Here is an 8,549-nt window from a genome sequence, read left to right as displayed (position 1 = left end):
ACCCCCTCATCGACAAAGGATTCCCTTCCCGTGACCTTTCCCTCTCAAACCGGTCATCCTGAAGGCCGCTAAGGCCCGGGACTTCCAAAACCCCGAGTAGAAATGGCTCCCAAGAAGAAAATCGCGGGAAGCATAGGTGCCAAAGCTAGCATTGGTACCGGTAATGTGGGAGAGGTGAGCGGAGCGACCAACGCAATAAACACCCCTACGAACACGAATCAAACCTAGGTTCTTTAAGCGTTATAACTAATTACATTTTATTTCTCGTGAAAGAAATGAAGGGGTTAGCTACGTGCATGGAACACGGATGACTCTTAGGCATTAGGTTGCATGCACGAAATGAGAGAGTATGGAGTAATGGACTTGCAAGACGCTATACTCTGAGCAAATCCAATCATCCAAGAACTTAAAATAGGCAGCTATGATGAATATGACTCACGAGATCAAGATAAGAGGTGCCACAAGTGCGGAGAGATAGGACACATCCATAAGAGATGCCCCAACCGCTGATGTTTCCACTGCAATGAACTAGGACACATCCAAACAGATTGCCCTGAGTTGGACCCTGAGAATCAGGAACATGCGATCAAACGAAGCCGTCTAAACTCTACTTTTGGCTCATATTATGAACCACATGATGGTGAAGACTTGGAGCCTGTTGTAACCTTTGAGGATGACTAGATATCTTAGGAAGATCTTCTGGAGGTAATGAGTCTTGTACATGGAATAAATCCTATGTAATCCTATGAGTTGTGACGAGTTGTTATTTTAAGTTGAGAATTTGAGTAATCAAAGTAGCATAGTGAAAGTATGATGGGCCCTAATCCACAGGCTATAAGCCCCAATTGTGCTTATCTTCCCCAGTTTCTCTCGAGATGAGGACATCTCGATTTCTCTAAGGGAAAGAGGATGTAATGTCTCATCCCTCCCCCTGCCCCCCCTGCCCCGCCCCCCCCCCCCCCCCCCCCCCCCTTGTGACCCTTGTGCTTTCTCCCTCCCCATAGAAACTCCCCCTAGATTTTTTTGAAATTAAAAAAAAAACTCTCCCTCTCTCTCCCCCTGCTGTGTACATGGCAGGGAGAGAGAGAGAGAGTAAGTAGTGAAACTGGGGGAGGCATGCAGCCACCTAGGTGGCAGGTGGCACCGCCTTGCCACCTCCCCCTCCACCTATAAAGCACCCCCTACATTGGGGGCAGCAGAGCGTCCCCTCCTTGCATCACACAAGTGCCACCCCCTGCCTGGTCGTGACATGAGTACCCCCTCCCCGGCTCTCGACAGGTCGTCGCGACTACTGCAGCATGACTCCCCCCCTCGTACTTCATCATTTTCCCCTCCCCCCCTAGTCTAGGGTATAGTTCCCTCCCCCCCTCCCCCCCGAGCCTTCCAAACAAAGCCACCTCCCCCTCTGATTTCCAGCCAGCCACGGGCCCATGAGGAGAGAAGGAGAAGGAGAGAAGAAGAAGGAGTGGGAGAGAGAACGGAAGAGGGAGAGAAGAAGAAGGAGAGGGAGAGAGAGGAGAAGGAGAAGTGAAGAAGAGGGAGAGAAGAAGGAGAGGGAGAGAAAGAAGAAGGAGAAGGAGACAAGGAGGAGGAGAGAAGAAGAAGGAGTGGGAGAGAGAAGGGAAAAAGAGGGATAGAAGAAGAAGGAGAGGGAGAGAGAAGAGAAGAAGAGGGAGAGAAGGAGAAGGAGAGGAGAGGAGAGGAGAGAGAGAAGTAGAAGAAGAAGAAGAAGAAGAGGAGAAGAAGAGGAGGGAGAGAGAGAGTAGGAGAATAAGAGAAAAGAAGAAGAAGAGGGAGAGAAAGAGGAGAGAGAAGAAAGAGAATAAGAAGTGGAAGGAGGGAAGAGAGAAGTAGAAAAAAGAAGAAGAAGAGGAAGAAGAGAGAGAAAGAAGGAGAAGAGAAGAGGAAGAGAGGGAGAGAGAGAAGGAGAAAGAGAAAGGAAGAGAGTTGGAGACAAGTTACCCCCTCATGGACAAAGGATTCCCTTCCCGCGACCTTTCCCTCTCGAACCGGTCATCTTGAAGGCCGCTAAGGCCCGGGACTTCCAAAACCCCGAGTAGAAATGGCTACCAAGAAGAAAATCGCGGGAAGCATAGGTGCCAAAGCTACCGTTGGTACCGGTAATGCGGGAGAGGCGAGCGGAGCGACCAATGCAATAAACACCCCTACGAACACGAATCAAACCCAGGTTCTTTAAGCGTTATAACTAATTACATTTTATTTCTCGTGAAAGAAATGAAGGGGTTAGCTACGTCCATGGAACACAGACGACTCTTAGGCGCTAGGTTGCATGCACGAAATGAGAGAGTATGGAGTAATGGACTTGCAAGACGCATTACTCTGAGCGAATCCAATCATCCAGGAACTTAAAATAGGCAACTATGATGAATATGACTCATGGGATCAAGATAAGAGGTGCCACAAGTGCGGAGAGATAGGACACATCCGTAAGAGATGCCCCAACCGCCAATGTTTCCACTGCAATGAACTAGGACACATCCAAACAGATTGTCCTGAATTGGACCCTCAGAATTAGGAACATGCGATCAAACGAAGCCGTCTAAACTCTACTTTTGGCTCATATTATGAACCACATGATGGTGAAGACTTGGAGCCTGTTGTAACCTTTGAGGATGACTAGATATCTTAGGAAGATCTTCTGGAGGTAATAAGTCTTGTACATGGAATAAATCCTATGTAATCCTATGAGTTGTGACAAGTTGTTATTTTAAGTTGAGAATTTGAGTAATCAAAGTAGTGTAGTGAAAGCGTGATGGGCCCTAATCCATAGGCTATAAGCCCCAATTGTGCTTATCTTCCCCAGTTTCTCTCGAGATGAGGACATCTCGATTTCTCTAAGGGAAAGAGGATGTAATGTCTCCTCCCTCCCCCCCCCCCTCGTGACCCCCGTGCCTTCTCCCTTCCCATAGGAACCCCCTCCTAGATTTTTTTGAAATTAAAAAAAACACTCTCCCTCTCTCTCCCCCTGCCGTGTGCATGGTAGGGAGATAGAGAGAGGGTAAGTAGTGAGAGTGGGGGGGCATGTAGCCCCCTAGGTGGCAGGTGGCACCACCTTGTCACCTCCCTCTCCACCTATAAAGCACCCCCTACATTAGGGGCAGCAGAGCGTCCCCTCCCTACGTCGCACAAGTGCCACCCCGCCTGCCTGGCCGTTGTCCTAGAGTTCATGCAAGAGCTGCTGAACACGGGGTTCAAGATGCAAGGCAAGAGGCTAACAAGAAAATCTCAATTTTTGATGCCAAAGATCACTATGGCTTTTGCCAAGTGAATTACAACAAAGAAGTTGCCAACTACTCTTGACAAGAAGCTGTAGTTATACCGCCTTAGAAAAATAAGAAGACTGGTAAGTTCAACTCAAAAACAGAATTTTTTGCTACTCAGACATCAGTTGGAACATGCCACCAACAAGCACAATTCCTGTCAAAATGCTTCCCCCATCTCGATCAACTCCCGCCCTCCTGAGACGCTGATGTGTTACCTTTGAGTGCTTCTGTCAAAGTTGGATCTGTTTTTCCTGAAGTGATCCATTTAGATTTAAGACTCTGCCAAACTGATGACCCCAATGAGATCATTCGACAATTGAAGCATTGCCCTACATACTCCAACCACATTTTGTCATCTCCTTCCCTTCTAAAACTTGTCACCTTCCATGGACTCTGATTCACAGATTCAAAAAAAAAGTATCATTGACCAGCATTCACACAGAAGTTCAATGTCCTGAGATCCATACTTGAGAATGTAATTAGCCTCGTCAAGCTTCATGCCACTGTGGTAAGCTGCATTCCCTTTTCTTTATTCTCCAATCTGAGTACAAATCCTGTATCAGCAAACAAAAAGCAGGTGTTGCCAAAGAAGTGGACTGCTCTTTACGTACTACAAGCCAGTAAGATATACATGTTATGTTTTTCTCAGGAAGATATGTCTGCTATCGAATATCCAATCAAGATGTCAGCAAGGATCCAGCCGGTTCCACATGTTACTTTGATAGCCAATAAATGATAAGAAAAAGAGTGCATGCAGCAATAACAACTGACAAGATGATTGTGTCTTTTAAGCATTTCCTCTTTATAGCTCCCAGTACACCACGAATAACTGGAAACTGGTCAGCAAGATGCTTTACTTTCCCTTGTATATCTACAAACATGCCCCATTAAGAAGCTAAAGCTCCTTCCATAGATTGTGACTGTCTAATAACCTCTTCTATCTGGTTAATATTTCCATGTATAGCTGCTCTCTCTCTCAGTAAGCTTGCTCCAGGTGATAAGCTACCAGAAGCCTTATATTCACTGATGTCATTACGAACTGATGTCAAGAGCTCTGCATGTCCGCGCAATGAAGTGATATTACCTCGTGTCCTCCTAAATTCCTGAGTAAACTCATGAAGTATATCCCTGTGCTGAGCAAGCTTTTGAGTGACTGATGTGGTTGGAGTTGTTACTGCAGCAGCCCAACTCATAGAGTCGTTTACATCCAGTAATCTTTTCAACAAAGATTCTATTTCCATCTCCATGGACTTCCAAGACCCGTCTCCCCCATAAGTAGCTACCTGTCGATCTCCAAAAAAATCAGCCCCCCAGGAAAAGCTCCTCCCCTCCAATATCATCGCGTCCTTTTTCGACCTTCGGCAAGTGCTGTTTTTAAGTTCCCTTCTTGAAATTCCTTTCATAGCATTCCAAGCCCAAATTCTGCAATATTCCCTTCCCCCTCAAATAGTAGGCATCATCTGGTGGAGGTTGGGCAAGTTTACCAAGCTTATGCATGCCTTCTTGAATGAGAGCAAAAAAAACTCCTGTCATAACTGCATTGGATGCCACATTTGGGCCATTGACGCCATTGACGACAGAGAACATAGCCCCAGATCCAAAGGTAGCTACCATGCTGGTCTGAACATCTTCCACGCCACCACGAGCTCTTTTCATTGCACATGATATTCTTGAATTTACACCACAACACAGTGTTGAGCTGGGACAAACCAGTAAAAACAGTTTCTGCTTCATTGTCCTGCATGTTACGTTGGCCTTGTTCATGTGCAACCTTTGTCTTCATAACTTAAATGTCGGCTTCTACAAAGCTTCCTTTGATTCCACGGTTTCCTGCACTTTTCTTGGAGTTCATAATTGAAATTGACAGCATGATAATATTCTTTGGCATCAGTTTTTCATATTTTTCTGACACACACACAACATGCACACAAACAGAAATACACGCAAACACAAACACAAACACACAAGTGCAGTATGTACATTGGATGCGAGTACTGAAAAGGACAAAAAGATAATGTAGCAATCAAACACAATGAAACACATGTGAAAAGATAACACAGATGCACAACAAAAATAGAGGTGTTTACGGCTCGGATGCATAGCAGCACGACATCGTGACATGAGTACCCCCTCCTTGGCTCTCGACAAGCCCCGACGACTACTGCAGCACGACTCCCCCACCCCCCCCGTACTTCATCATTTTCCCCTCCCTCCCTAGTCTAGGGTATAGCTAGCGCCCTCTCCCCCCTCCCCCCCGGGCCTTTTGAACAAAGCCACCTCCCCCTTGATTACCAGCCAGCTGCGGGCCCATGAGGAGAGAAGGAGAAGGAGAGAAGAAGAAGGAGTGGGAGAGAGAAGGGAAGAAGAGGGAGAGAAGAAGAAGGAGAGGGAGAGAGAGGAGAAGGAGAAGTGAAGAAGAGGGAGAGAAGAAGAAGGAGAGGGAGAGAAAGAAGAAGGAGAAGGAGAGAAGGAGGAGGAGAGAAGAAGAAGGAGTGGGAGAGAGAAGGGAAGAAGAGCGATAGAAGAAGAAGGAGAGGGAGAGAGAAGAGAAGAAGGAGTGGGAGAGAGAAGAGAAGAAGGAGCGAGAGAGAGAAGAGAAGAAGAGGGAGAGAAGGAGAAGGAGAAGGAGAGGAGAGAAGAGAGATAAGTAGTAGAAGAAGAAGAAGAGGAGAAGAAGAGGAGGGAGAGAGAAATTAGGAGAATAAGAGAAAAGAAGAAGAAGAGGGAGAGAAAGAAGGGGAATAAGAAGTGGAAGAAGGAGGGAAGAGAGAAGTAGAAAAAAGAAGAAGAAGAGGAAGAAGAGAGAGAAAGAAGGAGAAGAGAAGAGGAAGAAGAGAGGGAGAGAGAGAGAAGGAGAAAGAGAAAGGAAGAGAGTTGGAGACAAGTTGCCCCCCATCGACAAAGGATTCCCTTCCCGTGACCTTTCCCTCCCGAACCAGTCATCTTGAAGGCCGCTAAGGCCTAGGACTTCCCAAACCCTGAGTAGAAATGGCTCCCAAGAAGAAAATCACGAGAAGCATAGGTGCCAAAGCTACTGTTGGTATCGGTAATGTGGGAGAGGCGAGCGGAGCGACCAACGCAATAAACGCCCCTATGAACACGAATCAAACCCATGTTCTTTAAGCATTATAACTAATTACGTTTTATTTCTCGTGAAAGAAATGAAGGGATTAGCTACATGCATGGAACACGGATGAGTCTTAGGCACTAGGTTGCATGCGCGAAACGATAGAGTATGGAGTTCGCATAAGTTTATATGCATGAAATGATAGCTTTTACACACATAAAATGATAAGGTTTTTGCATTATTACACAAAAAAGAATAGATTTTAAACCAGTTGAGTGCATGAATAGTCATTTAAAATTCATGCTTTGCGATCATGACTAAAAGAAACACATGAAATGATAGTTCCCGATGGATAGAAACCTAGACCTTCATGAGATCTGGTGCATTAGGAATAAGTATAATTGCCTGCGAATTGTTTTATCAATCATGCTGTAGACTATCGCAAATGGATACGCTCCTAGCTAAATTGAAGCTGGTGACCTAACCCTAAATGGATTGTTGACCCAATTTATGCTTGGTTGTTTGAAAAGGTTATGAATCCCTTGAGCAAGTGTTTTGATACATCCAAGTTAAATTCTGATTGTATATGCAATGGGATTGCGATACCTTGAAGCAAGAGGGTGTGCATTCAACTGTTTATTAATGTGGTTTTGGATGCTAACCCAAGTGGGGTGTGTTTGATGATTGCATGGCCGGATTTGAGATGCCTAATTACCATGGAAACAAAATGGATATTTTCCCTAGCGATTGTTATTAAGCTGGTTGCTTCAGCTATGGTTGATTTCTTAAAGGGATAATTAAGGAAGGATGGTGCTAGCTACCTCCTGCGAGCTGCCAAACCCTAACCAAGGGGGTTATAAATCCGTGCCAGGAATGTGAACCGAATCCGCCACGAGAGGTCTCTCTGTGGAAATCACTTGGCGTAGGAGGACGCTTGGGTGCCAGTGGGGGCTCTGGCCATAAATCCCAATGCCTCCGAGGCCTACACAAGCGTTCTATGTGACCCAAGATGGGATCTTGAGGCCTTGATACTAGTTACAAGGCAGAACCTTGGTAGGATAAATCTTCGGGTTTTGTTGCCGGGAGACGAAAGGATTTTTCTGCGGAGGCAGAAAGGAACACTTAATTCTCTTGTATGGGCGGAAGACAAACATTAATCTGAAGATAAGTTAAGGAAGTGTTTTATCTTGTCTTCCTATTAGTGCCCTATTTTATGTAAAGGAACTTGTGATTAACGGGTTAATTAAGGAAGATGCCTTTATATGTCAAACATAACGTAGTAGGTAATTAGATAACTAAAACAACCCCCAAGGGAAGTGTGGTGGATGTGACCAATGCGTCTATCCTACGGAAGGGTGGTCTCGGTTAGCCAAGAGCTTTCCTCAAAGGATATGTTAACGAGAAATGTTAGGAAAAAGTCGGGTCTATGACCTTAGACAATGTTAACTAGGAACCCGGACATTAGGTCGATCCTAGTGGGAACGGCTGGATAAGTTTCGTTGTTGAGAGACCCTAGTTGGCAAATCCTGTGTCATTCCCTGGGAGTGCCAGGCGACGTCTTCTAGATATATCTCTCAATGGACTACTAAGACGTGTCCCAAAATTTGAGGAGCTGGCACGTTACAAGACATATGTGTGAATATCTCTTGTAACTTCTTGTCGCTCATCCCTTGACTCATCCTGCTCTCCAAATATCATCAAAGGTAACTTGTATAGATAGAAAATGATGTTAGGATAATCAATATAAAGATTTATGTAAAGGACAGTAATATAACTTTGAAAAAAATTATGCTGCTTAAAATGCATCTTCTAAAGTACCCTTAAAAGAGATTCATCAACAAATTGAGTAAGTGGATGTAGCAAGTATGACCTAGCATATAATCCCATGTCAATCTCCTGGCACAACTCCACGTATATTGGAAGGTCTATAGATAGGTCACCACAAAAGGAGGAGTTCTCTTCATTCTCAAAGAATTCTTGGCCTCTTGTCTTTCCGTTATCATTACTTGAATCTGCCTCCTCTACATGCTCCAAGCTCTCTTCAACCTCCACCCCCTACAATATCAACCCCTCCACCTACATACTCTTCTCATTTACATTGGAAACATTACTTTCATTATACACTCTCACACTTTGAGGAGATGAAGGCACAACATACATCATCAAGGTTGTCAGGGATTTGGATAGAAAATTACTTG

General features: G+C 45.1%; 2 pseudogenes; both read right to left on the bottom strand.

Moving 5' to 3' along the window:
• Positions 1 to 3,905: 3,905 nt before the first annotated feature.
• LOC148033947 (Golgi SNAP receptor complex member 1-2 pseudogene) lies at positions 3,906 to 4,624 on the bottom strand (annotated as a pseudogene).
• Positions 4,625 to 4,658: 34 nt separating this feature from the next.
• On the bottom strand, positions 4,659 to 5,018 carry LOC148033946 (chloroplastic import inner membrane translocase subunit HP30-2 pseudogene; annotated as a pseudogene).
• Positions 5,019 to 8,549: the final 3,531 nt, after the last annotated feature.

Source organism: Lygodium microphyllum, chromosome 7 (assembly GCF_053477565.2).
Source record: "Lygodium microphyllum isolate KBCC chromosome 7, Lygodium_microphyllum_v1.1.10, whole genome shotgun sequence".
Taxonomy (NCBI): Eukaryota; Viridiplantae; Streptophyta; class Polypodiopsida; order Schizaeales; family Lygodiaceae; genus Lygodium; species Lygodium microphyllum.
Note: the sequence above shows the minus strand (reverse complement) of the source record. Positions and strands in the feature narration are given on the sequence as shown.